The sequence below is a fragment of the Triturus cristatus genome, chromosome 9 (assembly GCF_964204655.1).
Source record: "Triturus cristatus chromosome 9, aTriCri1.1, whole genome shotgun sequence".
NCBI lineage: Eukaryota > Metazoa > Chordata > Amphibia > Caudata > Salamandridae > Triturus > Triturus cristatus.
Window position 1 is genome coordinate 1,006,767,899 of NC_140592.1, and position 25,022 is coordinate 1,006,792,920.

At 47.2% G+C, this 25,022-nt stretch overlaps 1 long non-coding RNA gene across 1 annotated transcript in view; it reads right to left on the reverse strand.

Annotated features, from left to right (window-relative positions):
- Nucleotides 1-21,724, reverse strand: part of LOC146799202 (uncharacterized) — a 235,969-nt gene extending 214,245 nt beyond the window's left edge. Inside the window, exon 1 of the long non-coding RNA XR_014969246.1 lies at nt 21,517-21,724. This is a non-coding gene — a long non-coding RNA (uncharacterized LOC146799202). The remainder of the gene's footprint in view (nt 1-21,516) is intronic.
- Nucleotides 21,725-25,022: the final 3,298 nt, after the last annotated feature.

Sequence of the window (25,022 nt, forward strand, 5' to 3'; positions counted from 1 at the left end):
ACCTATTGCATTAGCAGAGAGAGAGTGAGGTAGTGAGATAGAGAGAGAGAGTGAGGTATTGAAATAGAGAGTGAGGTAGTGAGAGAGAGTGAGGTAGATAGAGAGTGAGGTAGTGAGATAGAGAGTGAGGTAGTGAGATAGAGAGCCGCCAGTGCTGTACCTGTTATTTAGGTTAAGGAAGCTTGCACTGATGCTGTGGATGTGTGTGTGTGTGTGTGTCCCGCCTGCGCCCCCCCCGCACCCCCCTCCCCTGGTCTGGTAGAGCTGCTGTACTATTCTCTATGTGAGGGAAGCTTGCACTGCTGCGGACTATAGTGTCTGTTCTGTCTGAGAGGGAAGCTTGCGGTGCTGTGCCTGCGCTGTATATATAACGTGGCGATGGAAGCTTGCACTGCCTACTCTCCACCTCTTTGTACTCACATCGAAGCACTGTTCTTGTTCTTTCTGCTTCTGCCAGGTCTAAAGTACAGAGTTCTTTGCCATCAGTTCACAGCATATGCTGTACTCTGAATAAAGACCTCATATTCTCCCGCCCAGCCAAAAAGTCTGTTTCCTCTTCTCCAGCATCTAGCACCAGTACCTTGTCTTTCCCGTCCGCCACCCCAGTCGGGCCCCCACCACTTCAAGCTCCTCCTCCATGCTCCCCAAGATGTGAGGTGTCAGAGCTCCTGGCCTCATTACTGGCGACTTCAAAGCTCTCCCCAAGAAAATAGAAAACAAGCAAGAGATACCAACCCTGTTAATTAGACGAGATAGAAAATGCCGACATTTTGCTAAATATTGTTTTCTGCGTGTTTGAAGTACATATGTCCAGACTTGATGTCTGGATAGACAGACTTGGGGGAGGGGGACATGCCCCCTCTCAGGCGCCTTACATCCTTCACCCTTTAACAGAGAGAGGGCTTTTGCATATGTACCCTGATTCCAAAGGAGTGTGTGTGTGGGGGGGGGTGCTCTGGCTCATGACCGGGGTCTCTGTTCATCTCATTCCCAACACACGTTTAACAGACAGCCCTCCGTCGTTTGCTGGGGGATACGCCCCCTGTGCAGAGCATTCTATGGGGGGTATGGGGCTATGCTCCAAGTGAACAAAGATACATAACAAGTTATCAAGCACCATTTTAAATAAAACCTTGTTTACATGTATGTAGCAATAAGGATGAAAACGCCCCCGTTTCTGTTATTTTAACGTTTGTAAATAAAAAAGAATTCTCTCAACCATTTCAAATGGAATTTTGCGCCGCACGTCTGGATTACCTCTTCAGCTGGGGCATGGGTAGGTGTTACTTTTTGCAGGTCGTTTCCCTGCAAGAACTGTTTGTTTCCCAGCTGCTGTGAGTATGCAGATCGGCTGCTTTCCCTCAAGTAGGGAGAGTGAAAAAAGCTGCTTTTCTTCTCAGAGCCAGGCCAGGCAATGTCAGTGAGAGCCGTTGAGCATGAGATGGCATGACCCAGCCCACCCGTTCACTATCTCAACTTTTCTGCTCCAGAGACTTAAGCAGGGCAGGCTGGGTAGGAGCTGGACAGGATGGGTCCCAGAGGCATCACGTCGATGCTGCTCCTTTGTCTTTAGTCGGGTCTGTTCTGGGGAGCAGAAAGGGGGGCCATGCCAGTGGCAAGGGTTGGAATGCAGGGAGCTGATCACGTGTGACGGAAGCAGTTCAGTCCCACGTAAGACAAGCGCAGGCACGATGATCAACAAGTAAAGTTGTAAAGAAAGAGAGAACGGAGTCAAGGTGAGAAAGACAGCAAGAGTAGGAGATGAATTAGGTCAGCTATTGGAAAGAAGAAAATAATGAAGAGGGGAGTTTGAGAGAGATTCGTTTAAGAGAGTGAGGGCGAGAAAGAAACAACCGGACGTGGGTAGATACCGAAGAAACGAAGAGGGGAGAGACAGAGTCCTGCGCACTCCTCCCCTGCCGCTAGGAGGGAGGGAGGAAGGAACACCCACAGCCCGTTGCCAGCAGCCGCACGGCTAAACCGGGAGAGCCCGGGGCGAAATAGGGAGGACTATTCAATGCTGCACCTTGTACGAGATGCATGCGGGGGGGAGGGGGTCTTTGGTGCCCAAAAGAAACTACACTCACCGCAAACAAAAGGCACGGCGTGAAAACCCGGTGTGCAGGGCAGCGAGGAGGACGCAGCGCTGGGGCGACACACGAGTAGTAGATGGAAATGTGAAACGTGGTTACTAATTAAGATACAGGGCCTAACTAGGCGGGCAGCGCGAGAGAGCAACAGCAAGAAGATCCTCACGGCCAGACGATCCGTGAAAAAATGGCGGATGGGAGCTTCCAAACTTTTTCGGATTCGGGGGCGTGTTCCTGCTGTTCGAAAAAGGGCGTGGCTAAAAAGTGGAAAGAACGGCAAGGAACACGCCCCCGAATCTGAAAAAGACGGAGCCTATTTGGAGGGACGGCTCTCTCCTCCAATGGCGGGCCTCCGTTTAGGAAGCCAGCCAATGGAGGAGAAGCAAAAAGAGAGGCGGGCTAAATAGCCACTCTAGAAAACATAACATCTCCGACTTACGGTTCTGCCTTCGGCAGACCGGTAGTCCTCGACCTAAAAAGGAATAAAATTAGTCAAATGAACAATACAACAGTCTCAAATAAAGACGCAAAATCACCCAAAAAATGAAATATGAAATAATACATATAGCAAAATACATATGTGTCACATATAAAACCTTGTCAATTTATGTTAGAACAGCCGAAAAGCCAATTGCAAGTCAAATTATAAAAAATATACAGAAAAAACAAGTGAACACTGCCCAGAATTATATAAATAATAAGCTGTGTATCCATATGCTTTAAAGATTGCAGACTCATAGTGTAAGAGCTAAGACCAGATGAGCGCAGTATAGGGCGTAAATATTGAAGTCTAAGCCACAAAAAACTTTAAATGGGCAAGAGATTGCTTTGAGATGTAATCACATGGACAGCGGGATAAAGTAGAAAATCAAGTAACCTGCTGCAGAAAGACTACCAAAAAGTGTAAAGTGCATAGTCTGAGAAGGGTCAGGTAACATCTTTGTTTGGGGTTAGCTATAAATATTAGCTATGCTTTTATCCCTTCTCTGGATTTTATCTGTAAATACCAACAAACCAAATTCATGGATTGACTATTGGTGAACTAACATAATTTCTGTGTTTGTGATAGAGAGATTTCACCAAACTCATTGAGTTATTTCACCAAACTCATTGAGTTATTATCAATTTAGTTTTGTGAATAAAACACTTTGGAATTCCAAGGTCGGTGAGCAAGCTAGCCAGGGAAGAGAATCATATGATCTTGCCTGATGCAATCTTCAAGAACTAATCGGGAGAAATGAGTATGGGAAGAATGTCAAATCTTGAGCCATCAATCCATCAATCAGCATTTGCATAGTGCAGCACTGTCACCCTTAGGGGTATCCAGCCACTGAGGTTGCTGTGTTACTGTGGAAAAGCCAGGTCTTGAGTTTCTTTCTGAAGTCCACCAGGGAGGGTGCTGTTTGGAGGTAGAGGGTCTGGTCCTTCCAGGTCTTCGCAGCGATGTAGGAGAATGAGTGGCCCCAGTTACTGCTGTGACAGAAGCAGGGGGTGCAAGGGAGAGAGAGGAGGACTGCAGGTGTCTTGCGGACTGACGGACGTTCAGTCAACGGTTGATGTAAGATGGTCCTTGATCGTGTAGGGCTTTGTAGGCGTGTGTGAGGATCTTGAACTGGCATCTCTTCTGGATAGGGAGTCAGTGGAAATTTCTGAGGCGTGAGGTGATGTGGGTCTGTTTGGGGAGGTCCAGAATTAGTCTGGCTGCTGTGTTCTTTATGGTCTGGAGTCTTCTAAGGAGCTGGGTGACAATTCCGATGTAGAGAGCATTGCCGTAGTGGAGGTGGCTGGAGATGAGGGCCTGCATGACGGTCTTTCTGGTGTTGATTGGGTTCCATTTGAAGGTTCTGCAGAGCATGCGAAGGGTGTGGATGCAGGATGAGGTGACTGCGTTGACTTGCTTCATGATCAGTTGACTGTAATGGATGATGCCAAGGTTGCATGCGTGATTTGTTGGTGTGGGTGTTGGTCCGAGTTTCGCTGGCCACCAGTTGTGGCCCATACGGATGTGTTATTCCAGAAGATGATTACTTCAGTTTTGCTGTTTTTACTTTGAGATAGTTATCTCTCATCCATTTGGCTATGTTGATCATGGTGTTGCAGAAGTTGGTTTTGGTGTTGGAGGAGGCCTCAGTGAGCGAGAGGATTAGTTGCGTGTCGTCTGCGTAGAAGATTATGTTGAGTCTGTGGGATCTGATGACATCTGCGAGGGAAGTCATGAAGATGTTGAACAGGATGGCGCTGAGGGATGATCCTTGGGGTACACTACATATGATGTCCTTGGGTGCAGAGGTGAAGGGAGGCAGTTGGATGCTCCATGTGCGTGCTATAAGGAAAGAGGCAATCCACTTGAGGGCATTTTGCTGTATGCCGATGTTGCAGAGTCTGTCAATGAGGGTGTAGGGGGAGATTGTGTTGAACACAGCAGAAAGGTTGAGGTGGATCCGGGCCACCGTTTCTCCATGATTGAGGAGAGTTCTGATGTGGTCTGTGGCAGCAATCAACGTGGTCTCGGTGCTGTGATTAGCACAGAATCCCGATTGTGAGGCATCAAATGGGTGGTTTTGTTCCATGATTATATATCCCTGTTTATTTATTTACCCACCACAATATGTAAATATGACCCTAACAATTGTATCCATAAGTGCTTCACTATTGAAATACTGAGCGAAATAAATTAAAAATTAAAAATTGTATATATATTTAGAAATATATACATATATAATATATATATATATATATATATATATATATATATATATATATATATATATATATATATATATCCAGACGAAAGCTGCACCAACAATTGAAGCACCACACATGTGCGTCTTCAACCTTTTTATTTCGGCAAGTTGCAGGGAAATCAGGCTCAGCATCACAGCGTAAGTTACCAAACATGTTTCGGGCTTCCTTAGCCCTTGCTCACTGGTATTCCTCGGGAGGCACAGCACAAAAGTTTCCCGGCGCATTTGCAGCATTTAATAGTGTAGTCCCGCCCTGTGGGCGTGCCTCGCAACGGCATGCTGGTCTCGGTAGTTTTGGGCTGATTCTCATCACTCGTGGATATCGCTGTGTCTCCCAAACGTTTCTTAAACCCCAAGTGGGTAACTGAAAATGTCAAGTCTGGGTCCCTGCTCGTGATCTTGCCAAAAATGGTCACGCCATTCCATTATGCGCCAATACAATTAAAGCGCACTGGAGCTGCTCGTCCGCAGCGGGGTGTCTCGCGACCTGGGCAAGGCCGCTAATATATCCAGACGAAAGCTGCACCAACAATTGAGGCACCACACATGTGCGTCTTCAACCTTTTTATTTCGGCAAGTTGCAAGGAAATCAGGCTCAGCATCACAGCGTAAGTTACCAAACATGTTTCGGGCTTCCTTAGCCCTTGCTCACTGGTATTCCTCGGGAGGCACAGCACAAAAGTTTCCCGCCGCATTTGCAGCATTTAATAGTGTAGTCCCGCCCTGTGGGCGTGCCTCGCAACGGCATGCTGGTCTCGGTAGTTTTGGGCTGATTCTCATCACTCGTGGATATCGCTGTGTCTCCCAAACGTTTCTTAAACCCCAAGTGGGTAACTGAAAATGTCAAGTCTGGGTCCCTGCTCGTGATCTTGCCAAAAATGGTCACGCCATTCCATTATGCGCCAATACAATTAAAGCGCACTGGAGCTGCTCGTCCGCAGCGGGGTGTCTCGCGACCTGGGCAAGGCCGCTAATATATCCAGACGAAAGCTGCACCAACAATTGAGGCACCACACATGTGCGTCTTCAACCTTTTTATTTCGGCAAGTTGCAGGGAAATCAGGCTCAGCATCACAGCGTAAGTTACCAAACATGTTTCGGGCTTCCTTAGCCCTTGCTCACTGGTATTCCTCGGGAGGCACAGCACAAAAGTTTCCCGCCGCATTTGCAGCATTTAATAGTGTAGTCCCGCCCTGTGGGCGTGCCTCGCAACGGCATGCTGGTCTCGGTAGTTTTGGGCTGATTCTCATCACTCGTGGATATCGCTGTGTCTCCCAAACGTTTCTTAAACCCCAAGTGGGTAACTGAAAATGTCAAGTCTGGGTCCCTGCTCGTGATCTTGCCAAAAATGGTCACGCCATTCCATTATGCGCCAATACAATTAAAGCGCACTGGAGCTGCTCGTCCGCAGCGGGGTGTCTCGCGACCTGGGCAAGGCCGCTAATATATCCAGACGAAAGCTGCACCAACAATTGAGGCACCACACATGTGCATCTTCAACCTTTTTATTTCGGCAAGTTGCAGGGAAATCAGGCTCAGCATCACAGCGTAAGTTACCAAACATGTTTCGAGGAATACCAGTGAGCAAGGGTTAAGGAAGCCCGAAACATGTTTGGTAACTTACGCTGTGAGGCTGAGCCTGATTTCCCTGCAACTTGCCGAAATAAAAAGGTTGAAGACGCACATGTGTGGTGCCTCAATTGTTGGTGCAGCTTTCGTCTGGATATATTAGCGGTCTTGCCCAGGTCGCGAGACACCCCGCTGCGGACGAGCAGCTCCAGTGCGCTTTAATTGTATTGGCGCATAATAGAATGGCGTGACCATTTTTGGCAAGATCACGAGCAGGGACCCAGACTTGACATTTTCAGTTACCCACTTGGGGTTTAAGAAACGTTTGGGAGACACAGCGATATCCACGAGTGATGAGAATCAGCCCAAAACTACCGAGACCAGCATGCCGTTGCGAGGCACGCCCACAGGGCGGGACTACACTATTAAATGCTGCAAATGCGGCGGGAAACTTTTGTGCTGTGCCTCCCGAGGAATACCAGTGAGCAAGGGCTAAGGAAGCCCGAAACATGTTTGGTAACTTACGCTGTGATGCTGAGCCTGATTTCCCTGCAACTTGCCGAAATAAAAAGGTTGAAGACGCACATGTGTGGTGCCTCAATTGTTGGTGCAGCTTTCGTCTGGATATATTAGCGGCCTTGCCCAGGTCGCGAGACACCCCGCTGCGGACGAGCAGCTCCAGTGCGCTTTAATTGTATTGGCGCATAATAGAATGGCGTGACCATTTTTGGCAAGATCACGAGCAGGGACCCAGACTTGACATTTTCAGTTACCCACTTGGGGTTTAAGAAACGTTTGGGAGACACAGCGATATCCACGAGTGATGAGAATCAGCCCAAAACTACCGAGACCAGCATGCCGTTGCGAGGCACGCCCACAGGGCGGGACTACACTATTAAATGCTGCAAATGCGGCGGGAAACTTTTGTGCTGTGCCTCCCGAGGAATACCAGTGAGCAAGGGCTAAGGAAGTAGGCCTGGGCAAAAATTTCGTTCCGTTCGTGGAAATTGCGATAATTTGACATTTTTGCGTTCCGCGGAGAGCGCGAAAATGTCAAAAATTCCGGTTTCCGCAGCTTGGCGATAATTTGTTTCTTGCTCGCGCTGTAAAATGATACATTCTCGCGCGCGCGCGATCGCCTTACCTGAATCCCTGCGTTCGCCGACAAGTTTTCTTGATCCGGTCGCGTTCTCCATGAGATGTTGTATTGTTTTTAGCCATTTGCGCTGTCTCGCGACAGTTCGCGCCCGCAGTGACGTCATGCGTCGCGCGATCACGTCTTTCTTCTCGCGATCATGCACCGCGAGAACAACTCAAAACAAGATGGCCGCGCCCGCAAGCAACCACATGGGTAAGTTGGCGACCCGCAACCATGCAGAAAATCTCGCGAACATGCCGGAAAAAAACTTCCGCATCTTTGCGATATTTCTGCTTGTTTGCGATAATTTTAAACATTCTCGCGATAATTTGCGAAGGTTAATTCCGCAAATTCCGCCCACCCCTATAAGGAAGCCCGAAACATGTTTGTTAACTTACGCTGTGATGCTGAGCCTGATTTCCCTGCAACTTGCCGAAATAAAAAGGTTGAAGACGCACATGTGTGGTGCCTCAATTGTTGGTGCAGCTTTCGTCTGGATATATTAGCGGCCTTGCCCAGGTCGCGAGACACCCCGCTGCGGACGAGCAGCTCCAGTGCGCTTTAATTGTATTGGCGCATAATAGAATGGCGTGACCATTTTTGGCAAGATCACGAGCAGGGACCCAGACTTGACATTTTCAGTTACCCACTTGGGGTTTAAGAAACGTTTGGGAAACACAGCGATATCCACGAGTGATGAGAATCAGCCCAAAACTACTGAGACCAGCATGCCGTTGCGAGGCACGCCCACAGGGCGGGACTACACTATTAAATGCTGCAAATGCGGCGGGAAACTTTTGTGCTGTGCCTCCCGAGGAATACCAGTGAGCAAGGGCTAAGGAAGCCCGAAACATGTTTGGTAACTTACGCTGTGATGCTGAGCCTGATTTCCCTGCAACTTGCCGAAATAAAAAGGTTGAAGACGCACATGTGTGGTGCCTCAATTGTTGGTGCAGCTTTCGTCTGGATATATTAGCGGCCTTGCCCAGGTCGCGAGACACCCCGCTGCGGACGAGCAGCTCCAGTGCGCTTTAATTGTATTGGCGCATAATAGAATGGCGTGACCATTTTTGGCAAGATCACGAGCAGGGACCCAGACTTGACATTTTCAGTTACCCACTTGGGGTTTAAGAAACATTTGGGAGACACAGCGATATCCACGAGTGATGAGAATCAGCCCAAAACTACCGAGACCAGCATGCCGTTGCGTGGCACGCCCACAGGGCGGGACTACACTATTAAATGCTGCAAATGCGGCGGGAAACTTTTGTGCTGTGCCTCCCGAGGAATACCAGTGAGCAAGGGCTAAGGAAGCCCGAAACATGTTTGGTAACTTACGCTGTGATGCTGAGCCTGATTTCCCCGCAACTTGCCGAAATAAAAAGGTTGAAGACGCACATGTGTGGTGCCTCAATTGTTGGTGCAGCTTTCGTCTGGATATATTAGGGGCCTTGCCCAGGTCGCGAGACACCCCGCTGCGGACGAGCAGCTCCAGTGCGCTTTAATTGTATTGGCGCATAATAGAATGGCGTGACCATTTTTGGCAAGATCACGAGCAGGGACCCAGACTTGACATTTTCAGTTACCCACTTGGGGTTTAAGAAACGTTTGGGAGACACAGCGATATCCACGAGTGATGAGAATCAGCCCAAAACTACCGAGACCAGCATGCCGTTGCGAGGCACGCCCACAGGGCGGGAGTACACTATTAAATGCTGCAAATGCGGCGGGAAACTTTTGTGCTGTGCCTCCCGAGGAATACCAGTGAGCAAGGGCTAAGGAAGCCCGAAACATGTTTGGTAACTTACGCTGTGATGCTGAGCCTGATTTCCCTGCAACTTGCCGAAATAAAAAGGTTGAAGACGCACATGTGTGGGGCCTCAATTGTTGGTGCAGCTTTCGTCTGGATATATTAGCGGCCTTGCCCAGGTCGCGAGACACCCCGCTGCGGACGAGCAGCTCCAGTGCGCTTTAATTGTATTGGCGCTTAATAGAATGGCGTGACCATTTTTGGCAAGATCACGAGCAGGGACCCAGACTTGACATTTTCAGTTACCCACTTGGGGTTTAAGAAACGTTTGGGAGACACAGCGATATCCACGAGTGATGAGAATCAGCCCAAAACTACCGAGACCAGCATGCCGTTGCGAGGCACGCCCACAGGGCGGGACTACACTATTAAATGCTGCAAATGCGGCGGGAAACTTTTGTGCTGTGCCTCCCGAGGAATACCAGTGAGCAAGGGCTAAGGAAGCCCGAAACATGTTTGGTAACTTACGCTGTGATGCTGAGCCTGATTTCCCTGCAACTTGCCGAAATAAAAAGGTTGAAGACGCACATGTGCGGTGCCTCAATTGTTGGTGCAGCTTTCGTCTGGATATATTAGCGGCCTTGCCCAGGTCGCGAGACACCCCGCTGTGGACGAGCAGCTCCAGTGCGCTTTAATTGTATTGGCGCATAATAGAATGGCGTGACCATTTTTGGCAAGATCACGAGCAGGGACCCAGACTTGACATTTTCCGTTACCCACTTGGGGTTTAAGAAACATTTGGGAGACACAGCGATATCCACGAGTGATGAGAATCAGCCCAAAACTACCGAGACCAGCATGCCGTTGCGAGGCACGCCCACAGGGCGGGACTACACTATTAAATGCTGCAAATGCGGCGGGAAACTTTTGTGCTGTGCCTCCCGAGGAATACCAGTGAGCAAGGGCTAAGGAAGCCCGAAACATGTTTGGTAACTTACGCTGTGATGCTGAGCCTGATTTCCCTGCAACTTGCCGAAATAAAAAGGTTGAAGACGCACATGCTTGGTGCCTCAATTGTTGGTGCAGCTTTCGTCTGGATATATTAGCGGCCTTGCCCAGGTCGCGAGACACCCCGCTGCGGACGAGCAGCTCCAGTGCGCTTTAATTGTATTGGCGCATAATAGAATGGCGTGACCATTTTTGGCAAGATCACGAGCAGGGACCCAGACTTGACATTTTCAGTTACCCACTTGGGGTTTAAGAAACGTTTGGGAGACACAGCGATATCCACGAGTGATGAGAATCAGCCCAAAACTACCGAGACCAGCATGCCGTTGCGAGGCACGCCCACAGGGCGGGACTACACTATTAAATGCTGCAAATGCGGCGGGAAACTTTTGTGCTGTGCCTCCCGAGGAATACCAGTGAGCAAGGGCTAAGGAAGCCCGAAACATGTTTGGTAACTTACGCTGTGATGCTGAGCCTGATTTCCCTGCAACTTGCCGAAATAAAAAGGTTGAAGATGCACATGTGTGGTGCCTCAATTGTTGGTGCAGCTTTCGTCTGGATATATATATATATATATATATATATATATATATATATATATATGTATTTATATATATATATATGTATTTACATACATATATATATATTTATATTTAAAACACAAATACATTGGCTTTTATATACAGCAACACCTGAAAGTCAGAATTTTTAACTATCTGTCCATATGCCCTTTCTATGTAATTATGTCTCTATATATTTTATTACTTTACTCCTACTGTATTCCAGGTAGTCGGTGAGCTGTTGGTTGATGGCTTTCTCAAGCCATAGGAGGAGTGGCTCAAACCTTACTGTATCCTCCAAGAAAGGAAGCCTCAGTTCGAGGTGGGTGATAAAACATGCGGTACTCCTCGGGGATGCTTACAACCTGCACAGGATTTTTTTTTTATGGTTTACAGGCTCCCTGGGTTAGTATAACTCCACACACCCAGGGAAAGGCATTTGCTTTCATACAATTACATTAGTTTGCTAATAGGCTTATAAGCTAATGGCCAGGTTTCTTTGAAATTCAAAAAATTGCATTGATTGCCCTGGCAAACTTACAGGCTCTCTGAGACAGGAGCTTAGCCCATCTAAAAAATTTCCTCCAGCATAATATCAAGAAAATTCAAGTTTTGCACCATGGATGTTGGGGTTCCACTTATGTTATGTTTGCATCAACGTGTTTTTTTGGTCCACAGATCATGATGTATAATTTCTGGTGGTTAACCTTTAATTTAAGCTCCCCCATAAAACCATTAAAGGAGTCAGACTGCAGACTATCAGCGGTTTGAGCAATTAAAACCACATCATCTTTGTAAAATAGGGCAGGGACTGGGCAGCTCCCTACCATTGGTAGATCCTTTCCTCTTGTCACCAGCACTGAATCGAACGAAATAACATAAACAAGAAATGAAAAAGGAGCTAAAATACAGCTCTGTCTTACTCCTCTACTAAATCTAAAAGGTGGGGTACATTCTCTGTTTAGGCCATATCGAACCTATGTGAGCGTTCCCCAATGCAAACTCTTCAAGAGTTTAATCAAGGAGTTATCGATGCCCATCTTGGCCATCATGTCCCATAACCTGCCCCTATAAACCATGTCCAACGCGCTGGAGTGGTCCATAAATGCCGTGTGGAGGTCACCTCCCCTCATTTGACCATATTTCCCTGTTAACAGGAGCAAGTTCAGGGTTTGCTCAACTGTCCCAACTCCTGGGCTAAAGCCATATTGCACATCGGAGAAAATATTTTTGTCCACCGCTCAGTCATTACGTTTTTGAAGGACAACCCTCCCTAAAATCTTTACAGATGAGTCCAAGAGGGAGATAGATTGGTAACAGGTTGGCTAGTGTTTTTGAACATCAGGTCAGTCATATCTCTATGGATGCTGATTTTCAAGGACCACTCCCATTCCTCTTACCACAGATAATCAGCCAAGTCTCACAAATGACTCCACAAATATCTACATAAATAGCAGGACCACGGAATACAGGAGTGGCACCTGCACATGGAAAACTATACCAAACATGCATTTGTGACCAGAATCTGAATTTAAAGCTGTAGCTCTAACCTGACTTTTTATTGCCACAAAATGCTTATCTATTTAACCTTCCCCAAGCGCCGCTACCATTCCTTTTTTTTTTAAACTTGTTGCCATTGGGTGTAATAACACAACATAACATAATTTCCTTCAAAATGAAGAGCAATAATGAAACAAATTGATACAAAAATACATAAGAACTAAACAATTCAGGTTGAGTATGGAAGAACGAAATGGAGGGGGATAGGTCATTAAGAAGAATCATTACATGACAGCAGAATATTGGTGCAGAGCATACACTTGCACACATGCAAAATAAGGTAACAGTTCCTGAAGAAATATATAGGCCAGTATGGTCTACTCAGCGTAAGGAAGGGGAAAAGGAGAGAATGGCAAAGGGTCTTAGACCAGGTTCGAAAGTGATAGTGTGATGGAGACTAGAGACTCCTGGATGGTACTAGAAGTGCCCTCACACACCCTTGCGGGTGCAAAGCATCATCATCGGGCTGTGCTCCTCGTGGGGGTGGCGCTGCAGTCCCTCACGGGCCCTAAAAAGGGCTCTCTATCGGAGATCTTTTGGTGGAGTCGCCGTAGTTGTGCGTGTGGGTGTGTGGGGAGGGGGGTGGTGGTGAGGCTAAAAAGACCTAATGGTGCCCTAACTGTTTATTGGTGGGCCCAGGAGGTCTGCTAAAAATTGCGGGGGATAATGTTATGTAAACATTCTGGGTGGGGGACAAAAAGCTGTAAATACGTCCCGCTGCTCTCGGCCCGTAAGAGTGAGGGTTTAGAGTGAGAGAGAGGGAGTGTAAGTGATGGTCAACATGTTTCGCGCTGTTGCCGGTCCCTAATGGATCCTAGCGCTTCGTCAGGACCAGGTTGGTGATTAAAAAGAAAAGAAAGGGGTGGGATTCAGAAACAAGGGGGAGAGTATACTGTAATCCCAGAAACACAACAAAGTTGTGAGAGGGACACGGATTATTCGTGTCCTTGACGTCGAACCTGTGATAGAGAGGGAGAGAATAAAACATTTAAAATATATTGTGGGGCTTCCTACGAAAAGGGGGCTCGAAAAAACATGCACCAGAGAGATGAGTTTTCCAGCCATAGTCGTGCTAGGAACGGGTGCTCGTGCCCTGTATAACGTCTATGGAAGCGTCAAGCAATGGGGATTAAAACAAGACAAACACAAACAGCAAGTGAGTTTATTCAGATTGCCCTTATTAAGTCCCTTCTAAGATAACCAGGCTTGATGTGATGGTGGGGTTAAAGAGACTCAGTGACAGCGCTGTATGTGGAGACAGGAGTTGACTCACATCAGTGGGCGATTGGTTGACTCGTCTACAAGTAATGCTGGGGGTGGTCAAAGAGTTAAAATGAACCCCTAGTAGTATTTAAATAAAATAGCCCAGACATGATAAGGTGGTTCGATATGAGTATGGCATGGACGTGAAGGGATCATACCATAGCTTGCAAGTGCTGTGTGCGTGATAGTACAGGTGACGAGTGTGGACGTAACAAGAATAAATACATGCTTGTATACAGTGGTTGAATAGATAGTCCTACCCGCTAGAAGTCCGGGTCCACGCGGTGCCGGGTCTTGACAAACTGGGGCGGGGGCTTCAGCTGTAAAGGTAATGGGTTAAGGATAGAAACCATGCAGCATAAGTATGGAGGGGGTTGTTGTTGTGCCATGGTTCTCACACGGGGTTTAGAAGTAGTCACGCCGTCTATCGCAACCAGCACAAAGATTGTATAGAGGTCGCTGAGGACCGTAGGACGTACTTACATCTGCCCCGGGACGTTGCCACAACAACCTAAGGTGCCTCCAGAGTCGCCGGTGCTGCTAATCCGCGGCGCAGCGTCTTAAATGTGCGCTCGAAGATTAATGGTCAGATGGGTAGGGTGGAAACTAAGAAGAGACTCAGCTACGTCTCGAAGGGTGGCGGCCATCTTGGAACGGCACAAAAAGTCCGAACAAATTCCTTACGCTTTAAGGTGGGGGCTGATGTCATAAATGGTGGGGTTAGGCAGAGTGTGGGTATAAGTATCCCGCATAGCTATATGCAGTGATATGGGAATGCGTATGACTGTGTATCCAATATTGTTATTTGTTGGATGCAGTTACGTCTACAAGAGAGTAGCGGCGGCCCCTCTTTATTAGCTGAGGACGGCAACCTTCCATCTGGCAGCAGGGATGACGACTGGAAAGCCCTACAAACTCTGAGGAGGCTACAAATTAAAACAGCCCTACATGGTACAATTATGACCGAGTACCTAAGAGCCAATATCGCTCCCAATGGTTTACTTGTCACGCTCTCGCCACGTATATTCCTTGAGGACATCATTTTTCGACGGGAATGGTCCCGCATTGCATGGAAGTGTACGAGGGATTGGCTGGTGTTAATCATCAACACAGCCAAAAGACTATCGGACGAACTCCTAATACAAATTACAATGTCCGAGAATAGACTTAAGACAGGCATCTCCATCACTACCTTCAAGTCACGCCTGTCTGAGATCAATCAGGAGATGAACGATCATAAGGAATACCTGACTAAACAAAAGATTCACCAACTCCAGAAGGATGTGAAAAGATTTGATAAAGAGAAAATCTTTCCATACACGAAAGAAGACTATGTTAGTCAAACTCCTGAGACTTCGGATGATGCTAGTAGCAACCACTCGTCAGGTTCCAATAATAGCAACTCTAGCTATGATAATAGGCAACCAAGGTACCGAGGAGGATACAGACAACCACCACCACCTCCTCCCCTGTTTCAAGGCTTCCCGGGCCTCCCGTACCAACCACCTATGTATCAAGGACCATGGATGGGCCCCCAACCTCTCTGGAACCACCCACCGGGACTACACCAGCCGATACCTCAGTACAACCAATTTCCGAACCCCCCTTTTCTAAACAGAGGGAGGGGCAGAGGAAGAGGCAGGAGAAGAACAGGAGGAAAAAATGTCCAGTGGCAAGACCAGGACAGGATGACTCTCAGGAGCAAGTCAACGAAACCCTAGTAGTGAATCTATCATCTAGATCACTCACCCCGGATGAACAACAACTCCTGGAGAAAGGCCTTGGTTTTGTTCCAACTCCCAGAGAGGATGATTTTAGACTCCATCAGGAACTTCACCTCTTCTTTAGGAAAATTCGCCTCAAGGCATTTTTTTATGGTAAACCTGCTCCCCCCACAGTAGGGACTGGTCTGAAGAATAAATCCAGGTTCACCCCCACATCAGCCATGACACCTAACGAAGTCCTCACTTTCGAACAGGCAGTCCTTAAAGAAGTCACCGAGACCAGAGTCACTGGCCATCACTATGACAACCTATCCAAGGCAGAACGAAGTATCCTGTCAAGTCTTGCGGATGACCAGACGATCATCCTAAAACCAGCTGATAAGGGCGGCGCGATCGTCATCCTTGACAAAGGGATTTATGAAGCGGAATGTGAGAGACAACTTTCAGATACCAAATACTACCAACTCATTGAAACGGACCCTACGCCACGCCTCGTGAACATGATACAGAGCCTGACCACAGAAGGCGAGGCTGAGGATTGGATCTCGCATGATGAGGCCCTTTTTCTAAACCAAACTAACCCACGGACACCGTATTTCTACTGTCTTCCTAAAATTCACAAAGGCATGAATCCGCCGCCAGGACGCCCCATAGTCTCGGGTATTGATTCCTTACTTGAACCTCTGAGTAAGTTCTGCGACTTCTTCTTACGACCTCTAGTCAGCAAGACACCCACTTACCTGAGAGACACGATGGAGGTACTCAATCTGATACAACTTTTTGACTCTCCAGAGACGATTGACTTGCTCGTCACTATGGACGTTGAGGCACTATACACGAACATCCCGCAGGATGCCACCCTGACAGTCCTTGAACGTGCCCTACAGAATGTGGACCCATGGCCATACATCACTCCGATACCCTTCATCTGCAATTGTGCCCATCTTGCACTTAAAGAAAATTTCTTCGCATTCAACAATAAACTTTATCACCAAATCCAAGGTACATGCATGGGCAGCACCTTTGCGCCGAGCCTGGCATGCCTCTATATGGCCGACTTGGAGGAAGTAAAAATTAGAACACCCTCCAACCCATTCCATAACAACATCCTTCTCTGGCGCCGATACATCGACGATATCCTCATCTTTTGGAGAGGTAGTGTTGAGGAATGTATCTCCTTTTTCACCTGGATGAATACCATTGACCCGTTCCTCAGATTCACAGGAACTCACTCCCCCGAATCCATACCATTTCTGGACCTCCTTATAACACTCAAAGAGGGTGGGCTTTACACAACCAACTATAAAAAACCCACGGACAGAAATAGCCTCCTACTTTATCAGAGCCACCACCCTAAGTCACTTAGGGACAACCTCCCTGTGGGCCAGTTCCTCCGCCTAAGAAGAAATTGTAACACCCTCAATGAGTTCGAGACACAGGCAACCATACTGAGTAAAAACCTCACTGCTAGAAACTACCCGGCCAACATCATCAAAATAGCTCATAAGAGGGCAAGAAATAACCATCGGGAGTCTTTGTTGGAAACAAGAACAAGACCAGAGAACTCTACACTCACCTGCGTGACCTCATTCACCCCTCGTTCCAACACTATCCAAAAAATAGTGAAAAGACACTGGCGAATACTAAGTACTGGGACGTTTGACCCGGGACCTCCCCCCCTGTTTGCCTTCAAACGCACTCAAAACTTGAGGGACATCCTTGTACATACACGCCCCAGAACCATTCCTAAACCGTCTCCAACCCTCTGGCACTTACCTCCCATTTCGGGCCACTTCCCCTGTGGGTCGTGTTCGTGCTGTTCCCAAACTAGATCTACCAAGGAGGTTGATCTAGGCATGCCTAGACCATGGCAATTAAAACGCCATACAAACTGCAACTCCAAGAACTGCATCTATTTACTGACATGTCCATGCGGACTCCACTACATCGGGATGACGTCAAGACCTGTCAAGACACGCATTGGGGAACACAAAAGCACAATACGATGCAAACGAACCCAAACGAGGTTGCAGAACCATTTTCTCGAACTCAACCACCCCCCTGAGAGCTTACGTTGGGTTGTCATTGATCACAACCCTTCCTGGTCAACTGGGACCCTCTTCAAAACCGAACAGCGATGGGTCTTTAGACTCAAGTCCAATGTGTCTGGCCTCAATGACGACATTCCGTGGACCACACTCCACGCCTAATTCTTTACCATTTAGAAAATGTAGCACACCTTCCACCTGCCGTACCATCATGAATGAGCATCCTTAGATGGTGGCACCCTATATCCCCCCGTGGTATACTGAATTCCCGACATATACTTTTGCCAACCAACCCCTTAGCACCAGCCTCCTTGGGGAACTTGTAGACTCTTCCAATATACGAGCATAACACTGGCTCTCTATGTGTTGTGACATTCTGACACTCGTGAAACACACTCCTATGGTCCTAACATAACGATTCTGGATCATCGAACCATATGCAGTCTACAACTATTACATATGGTTATATGGTTATATGGGACACCTATATGTACACTTTCCCCTTCCTCCACCACTTATGATACTAGCACCGGCCACACAGCAATAGACATAGGTTCGGACACTTTACCGTTCCAAGATGGCCGCCGCTACTCTCTTGTAGACGTAACTGCATCCAACAAATAACAATATTGGATACACAGTCATACGCATTCCCATATCACTGCATATAGCTATGCGGGATACTTATACCCACACTCTGCCTAACCCCACCATTTACGACATCAGCCCCCACCTTAAAGCGTAAGGAATTTGTTCGGACTTTTTGTGCCGTTCCAAGATGGCCGCCACCCTTCGAGACGTAGCTGAGTCTCTTCTTAGTTTCCACCCTACCCATCTGACCATTAATCTTCGAGCGCACATTTAAGACGCTGCGCCGCGGATTAGCAGCACCGGCGACTCTGGAGGCACCTTAGGTTGTTGTGGCAACGTCCCGGGGCAGATGTAAGTACGTCCTACGGTCCTCAGCGACCTCTATACAATCTTTGTGCTGGTTGCGATAGACGGCGTGACTACTTCTAAACCCCGTGTGAGAACCATGGCACAACAACAACCCCCTCCATACTTATGCTGCATGGTTTCTATCCTTAACCCATTACCTTTACAGCTGAAGCCCCCGCCCCAGTTTGTCAAGACCCGGCACCGCGTGGACCCGGACTTCTAGCGGGTAGGACTATCTATTCAACCACTGTATACAAGCATGTATTTATTCTTGTTACGTCCACACTCGTCACCTGTACTATCACGCACACAGCACTTGCAAGCTATGGTATGATCCCTTCACGTCCATGCCATACTCATATCGAACCACCTTATCATGTCTGGGCTATTTTATTTAAATACTACTAGGGGTTCATTTTAACTCTTTGACCACCCCCAGCATTACTTGTAGACGAGTCAACCAATCGCCCACTGATGTGAGTCAACTCCTGTCTCCACATACAGCGCTGTCACTGAGTCTCTTTAACCCCACCATCACATCAAGCCTGGTTATCTTAGAAGGGACTTAATAAGGGCAATCTGAATAAACTCACTTGCTGTTTGTGTTTGTCTTGTTTTAATCCCCATTGCTTGACGCTTCCATAGACGTTATACAGGGCACGAGCACCCGTTCCTAGCACGACTATGGCTGGAAAACTCATCTCTCTGGTGCATGTTTTTTCGAGCCCCCTTTTCGTAGGAAGCCCCACAATATATTTTAAATGTTTTATTCTCTCCCTCTCTATCACAGGTTCGACGTCAAGGACACGAATAATCCGTGTCCCTCTCACAACTTTGTTGTGTTTCTGGGATTACAGTATACTCTCCCCCTTGTTTCTGAATCCCACCCCTTTCTTTTCTTTTTAATCACCAACCTGGTCCTGACGAAGCGCTAGGATCCATTAGGGACCGGCAACAGCGCGAAACATGTTGACCATCACTTACACTCCCTCTCTCTCACTCTAAACCCTCACTCTTACGGGCCGAGAGCAGCGGGACGTATTTACAGCTTTTTGTCCCCCACCCAGAATGTTTACATAACATTATCCCCCGCAATTTTTAGCAGACCTCCTGGGCCCACCAATAAACAGTTAGGGCACCATTAGGTCTTTTTAGCCTCACCACCACCCCCCTCCCCACACACCCACACGCACAACTACGGCGACTCCACCAAAAGATCTCCGATAGAGAGCCCTTTTTAGGGCCCGTGAGGGACTGCAGCGCCACCCCCACGAGGAGCACAGCCCGATGATGATGCTTTGCACCCGCAAGGGTGTGTGAGGGCACTTCTAGTACCATCCAGGAGTCTCTAGTCTCCATCACACTATCACTTTCGAACCTGGTCTAAGACCCTTTGCCATTCTCTCCTTTTCCCCTTCCTTACGCTGAGTAGACCATACTGGCCTATATATTTCTTCAGGAACTGTTACCTTATTTTGCATGTGGTTTAACTTTAGGAGCATCGGTACAGGACCTTTTCCCTTTCCTACTCATCCGCTCCTTGTCCCCCCCATTCTCCCTGAAGTGTGCATACATACACTTGCACAACCTTTAAATGTGAAAGAATGAAATTAACAATGCGCACTAACTACGAGCCAGTGAGTCAGCTCATAGGTTAATGACCATCTGGGGTTGTATTATGGAGGTGCCCTGGGGGCGCAACAGGCATTTGTACCTGCTTTGCGCGCCCCTGGGACACGTTGGTATTACAGAAAGGGACGCAGGCACGTGCACGGCCCCTTCTGTAATACCGATAGCGCTGGTGCACATGCAGTGCCAGTGCTATCTTCAGAGGACATTCCCTCATTTGGTGCACTGTCAGTGCAGCCCCTGATTGCAGCACTCTGGAGGAGGGAAAGAGGGTCCTATTGACCCCCATATCATCAAGAGAGGGAAGAAAAGCTCTATATTTAAGGAGGTCCTACACCCATGTTACTTCGGGGGAAGTAGTTCCTCGTAAGTAGGAGAGTCCACAGATCGGTGGAATCACATGGCGAGCCACTGGGATCTCAGGGGATCCGGATGGTCAGATCTTAATGCCCTCGCAAACCTGGTAGGGTGTCATGCTTCATCATATGGCGCTCCTCGTCAACCCGGCGCTGCAATTCCTGAAGGGCCTGGGGGCTCTTTATCGGAGATCTTTTGATCTTTAGATGCCGTTGGATGAGTGCATGAAAGGGTATTGTGAGGAAGTTAGGGTTGTGATAGGGGTTTGTATAAAATAGTCTAAGGTAACCAAAGGAGTGTTTATGGGGTAAAGGTACCTTGACTAAATAAAAACATAGGTGCTATCCTTCAGTGGCGATGTACCTTGATAGCTATAAATTACAGTGATAAGGTGGGGTCGACATTTTTCATGCCTAATGTTGCCAGGAGGGTCAATTGGCATTTCATCAGGACCGAAACAAATTAATCCTACCCTAAGTTATTCAATAGAACACCCTCTGAGTAAAGGGTGGCCATTTATGAAATACAATACTGCACCTGGATTGATGCATGGAGCAGATTTGACTTGGGTTAAAAAAGGGATAAAAACATAGTTCAGCGGGCATCCTACCTTAAAGAGCAACCTTCCTCCATAATTGAAAGGAAAATGACACCACACATTTATAATCTCTAATTAATTAAACTCCCTAAATAGTGGAGTTACATCACAAAAATAGAAGGCAATGTCTAAAAGCAGCACTCACAGAACATACATCTTGCAAATCAACAGTTTGAGTGTAAACATAAGTGACTACAGTGAAATTGAAGTAAAAGCAGTAATTATTGCGGGATGAATCATGGGGTGATATAGGAGAAATCTCCACGAGGGTTGCTACAGGTTAAATGTAATATGCATGTGCCTAATGGCCTTACCCGAAGGTTTGAAAAGTATGGCCCCTTAGGTAAGACAAAGGGTCCCGGCGTAGCTACAGGACAGCTGGTAGTCCAAGAAAATAAAAGAAAGTAGAGTGTCAAAGGATTAGGGTAATCAGCATAGTTAGTGGCATTTAGGCAGAGTACATCCTTGCCTCAAAATGGTGAAACATAATGTGAAGGAGCACTTACATGGTGAGCCCCCAACATTATCCCTAGACCTACCCTCCTCCGTCTTCCTGGAGAGGCCAAATCCACGGGAGCTGCACGTAAAATAGTGCAGGACGAGGGGGTTACATGGTGCAGCCAGTACGGACGCTCGAGTACCAAATATTTGGCGGAATCACTTCGGAGAGCCGAGAAAGGATTTTTGATTCAGGTGGGTCCTTCAGGTTTGTAAAGTACCACGTCCGAAAAAGGACGGGGACAAAAATCAAGAGAGAGAGGTTGCCAGCACCACAACCTGCGGCCCTGCGACCCGCAACCATTCCTCATGATGCCTAAGTCACGTTGGTGTCTGTACCAACTAGAGGCTGGGCGTGCAGTCGTAAACTGGCAGCCATGTTGAACGTGCAATAAATCCTCAGTCATAACCTCAGCAACTGGAGTTACAGAACCTTAATATGCCCAGAAGTGTTTATCTTGTGTTTCTAACAATACGATAATGGAAAGGATGTGGAAAAGGTCTTAACTATAATCCATCAATCTACTGGGGGGAGGCTGCCCATATAGGTGGAGCAATGACGATGCAATCTTGGGAGCCATCTTGTAGCAGACTCTCAAGCAGTTGTCCCACTGAGAGTGGTGGTCATGCAAATCAGAAAGTCTATTGTATATCAATGGAACGGGTCATACCGGTCCCACAGTGGTCAATAAATAAGTTATTTTGTGACCCAACAGAGGGTGAAAGTGACATAGTTCATCAGTATAGAAAACTCAGAGTGGGAAGCAGTTGTCCCAATAAGAATAGCGGTCACACAAGTCAGATGGACCCTAGTTTTCAAGTGGGACGGGACATGTCAATCCCTAAATGGTCAGTCAATGGGTTATGTAGTGACCTATCTAAGAATGGAAATAACATTTGCTAAGCGTAGAAATCTAAATTAGAGAAGAACAGAGAGAATAGTTCTTCTGCCTCTTACAGTTTGTGAAGTCTAGGATACAGCACGCTCTCTCCCACAGATGAGTGTTTCCAGATAGTGTTTTATGTCATATGCAGGGAAGGGAGAGCTATTAACGGTCAAGTTCATGCCACTGAATATCATCATTAAGACCATTCACATGTGTCGATAAACAGAAAATCCAAGGTTTCTCTTTTTTTAACAGTTTCTTCTTGTTCCAGAGGTTGTTTGTTTCCAGCACGGTCCACTTCTTATCATCTGGTGTATGGTGTTGTTCGACATAGTGTGAGCTCACTTTGGTGGAGTTCTTTTGGCACCGGATGTTATGGCGGTGTTCAGCTATGCGTGTTTTTACCAGTCTACTGGTCATGCCAATGTACCGAAGTTTACAAGGGCACTCAATTAGGTATATGCTGTTTCTGGTGTTGCAGTTAGTATGGATTATCTGGGTCCATGAGTGGCTGTTGTCCAAAGTGACTTCTTTGGATGGGTCCGTTAATTTACAGACACCACACTGGCCACAGGGATAGTGCCCTGTGACGGGTGGCCAATTCCACAGTGTTCTCTGAACTGTTTTAGTTTTGCTTTGTGGTCTCTTGTATGTACCAGAAGGTTGCGAAGATTATTAGCGCATTTGAACGCAAATCGTGGCATTGGAATGTGTAACGATCCAGACTGTACAATCCGCCAATGTTTGCGTATTACCTTCTGGATCTGGTTAGAGTTTGGAGTAAATGTTGTAACACAGTTGATTGTGTCCTCCTCTTGTCTGACTCTGGGTTCAAGAAGGGCCCCTCTATTGTTGTTTTTAGCCCTTTTATGTGCCTTTTTGATTACGGGTGTCGGATCATTCTGAGCCTCCAAGTTTCTGCTGAGGAGTTCGGCTTCCTTCTTAACCCTCTCCGTGCTCATGACGGAACCACTCCGTCATGAGCCACGGGTGCCGTGTGCTCATGACGGAGTGGTTCCGTCATGCTGCGGCCGTTGGCGGCCACTCCGCCCACGCGGCGCTAATTCCCCGCCTGTGCGGGCGATTAGCGCAGTGGGCGGAGACGTGACGGAACCACTCCGTCATGAGCACAGCTCACCCGTGACTCGTGACGGAGTGGTTCCGTCACGAGCACAGCGGCACCGCAAATGCCCCCAAACCCCCCCGGCGCCGCGGCGGAATTCCTGCCGCGGCAAAGGGGTTAAAGTTGAGTGTTGAACTGCAGTTATGGCGTAGGGGTAAGAACCGGCCAAACGGGAGATTATTCAGAATGGCCTTGGGGTGGTGACTGTGATAACGTAGTAAATGATTGCAATCTGCTGGCTTTTTTAACATGGTAGTCGATAGTTGTCCTTCTGTTAGGGGGATTCTAAGGCTTAAAAATGTGGGGTCATATGTATCAAGCCTTTTTCCCATTTGCAAACTGGCCGATTCTCAGAATTGACCCGTTTGCGAATTGGAAAAAGCCTTTTGGGATGTATCATCCGAAAAGGCCAGCGCAAAATAGAGAATTGCAAAATTTGCGATTCTCTATTTTGAGAATGCAATTAATGTATTGCAAATTGCGATTCCTTAAATGCAATTCTGAAAGCACCAGAAATTTGCTATTTGGCCTTAAGGAATTGCAAATTACCACCCACTTCAAGTTGGTGGTAATTTGCGATTTTCTTTAAAAAAGCACTTTTTTGATTTTTTTAAAGTGCCATATGTCGTACATACATGTCCTTAGGGCATGTATGGGCGCAAAATGTGCACACATGCATATTTCAGGGGTGCAACAGGGTGTCCTTTTAGCACCCTTGCAACCTTGAAATTGCATTCTCAATTTGCAATTCTCTAGTTGGTAATCGCAAATTGAGAATGTCTTCCCATTCATTCCTATGGGCCTCCTAGCCCATAGGAATGAATAGGAAGGTATTCCTTAATTGCGAATCTCAATTTGCGATTCGCAAATAAGGAATATATAGGATTCACAAAAATGTGAGCAAATCCTACATACATTGCATTTTGCGATTCTCTAATTGCGATTCACAAAAAATCGCAATTTGAGATTCGCAAAACTCTTTTTTGATACATATGGCCCGTGATCTTTTGATCTGAGACCGGTTTCGTGAATTTAAGACAGGGATTCATTGAATTTTTCCATACATAAAAGGAATCGCAAGTGTTATCGTCATCATTCCAGAAGATTATGATGTCATCAATATACAGTCGCCAAGTCTTAATATTAGTCACATAAACGTTGTCACTGTAGATGTGCAGGAGCTCAAATTCGGCCATGTACAAACACACCAGGCTAGGGGCAAAGGTGCCGCCCATGGAAGTCTCCTGGACCTGATGGAATAGTGTATCTTGGAATTGTAGCTCACTCAATGATAAAACTGACAGGAGTTTGTAAGGTCCAGGTTTCAGTGAGTAGACAAGCCTCAACAACATTCAGTGTGGCCTCCTGAGGGATGTTTGTGTACAAAGACTCCATGTCTAGCGTGATCAAGTGGGTGATGTCATCATATGAGTCTACTTCAGTGATCAAATTCAGGACATCTTTGGTGTCCTGTAGGTAGGATGACACTTTCTTCACTAGTGGCTGTAGGAGGTGATCGCAGAATTTACTCAGTGGT